The sequence below is a fragment of the Amyelois transitella genome, chromosome 8, assembly GCF_032362555.1.
Source record: "Amyelois transitella isolate CPQ chromosome 8, ilAmyTran1.1, whole genome shotgun sequence".
Classification (NCBI taxonomy): Eukaryota; Metazoa; Arthropoda; class Insecta; order Lepidoptera; family Pyralidae; genus Amyelois; species Amyelois transitella.
Genome location: NC_083511.1, coordinates 776828 through 778145, shown reverse-complemented (window position 1 = coordinate 778145; position 1318 = coordinate 776828). Strand labels below are relative to the sequence as shown.

At 30.9% G+C, this 1318-nt stretch overlaps 1 non-coding gene across 1 annotated transcript; it reads right to left on the bottom strand.

Moving 5' to 3' along the window:
* Positions 1-847: 847 nt before the first annotated feature.
* Positions 848-954, bottom strand: LOC132902049 (U6 spliceosomal RNA). The gene has a single exon (XR_009656986.1). It is a non-coding gene; the product is annotated as a U6 spliceosomal RNA (small nuclear RNA).
* Positions 955-1318: the final 364 nt, after the last annotated feature.

Below are 1318 nucleotides of genomic sequence, written 5' to 3'. Positions count from 1 at the left end.
AAATTCGTAAGTTTGTCAGGATGTTTGTTATTCTTTATCTTATAATAAGTTATTTTTTATCCCGAAATTGTGTCGTGTAGGACTATTCCATATCTTTCCCATTACTGTCGTGAAAGGCGACTACGCGAAAGGCTTAGGTATAAACATGAAATTCTACTTTAAGGCGATTGAATAGCAACCTGTCACTATTTGAATATCAGTTCTATCATTTTGTTTATACAGTGGAACATCGCCTTTCAGTCTTTTCAAGACTACTGGCTCTGTCTACCCTGCAAGGGATATAGACGTGCCTTATCCGCCGGGAAATGTGACAGACAGACAATAATAATTAATCTACGTATAAGCGTGAACCGCGGGCAACAGCTAGTATAAAATTGACTACAAAATCTAATTCAGCAATCGGAAACTCTGCAAGAATCGACGTTTCTCATGCAAATCATTGGTAAATTGTCTTCGTTTACATAAATACGGTGCTAACTAAACTAAATTTGTACCAATTACCGCCTCATCAGTATTAAATCTACGATATTTGGGGAATTTGTTACTTTGTATTTTAGGAAATTAACTATAGTTAAGTATTCGAATTGGTACCGACTATAAATATTGTTTGGTTTACAGCTCTTAAGATTACGAAACAATTTCCTTCTATGGAATATATAAAGTGACTAAGGGAACAAGCATATTCATACTATGAACCATTAGATTTCCCATAAAATGTTGTGGAGCAGAGTCAAGTTGTAAAATCCTGACTGACACCCAATCCAGGATACTTTTGGAAAAAAAAACATCATTTAATTATGTTTTAAATTTAATATACCGAATTATTTTCAATAAAACTAAATGTCCAAAAAATGTGGAACGCTTCACGATTTTGCGTGTCATCCTTGCGCAGGGGCCATGCTAATCTTCTCTGTATCGTTCCAATTTTAGTATATGTACTGCCGAAGCAAGTACAATTACGAGTCAATTTCAAAAATATATATACTGAACTACTTAAAAAATTTTGCTTGCGCGATTTAGGACAATATAAAATATTTCATATTCTTTTATATGTTTTATATTTTTATTAAAGACAAATGAACAAATAAAGTCTTACATAACTTTCTTGTATATTTGTTCATATATAATTATTAATGAAAGTTCAAATTAAATGCATAATCACACAATATTGTTAAACTTTGCTATTTTAGTGACATCTAGTGGCAACAGTTGTAATCAAAACTCTTTTTTTTATATAATTTATAGATATCCAACAAACTTTAAAATAATTTAATGATTTGGTGAGGGATTTAAACTTAACTATAATTTTTAAAATGTA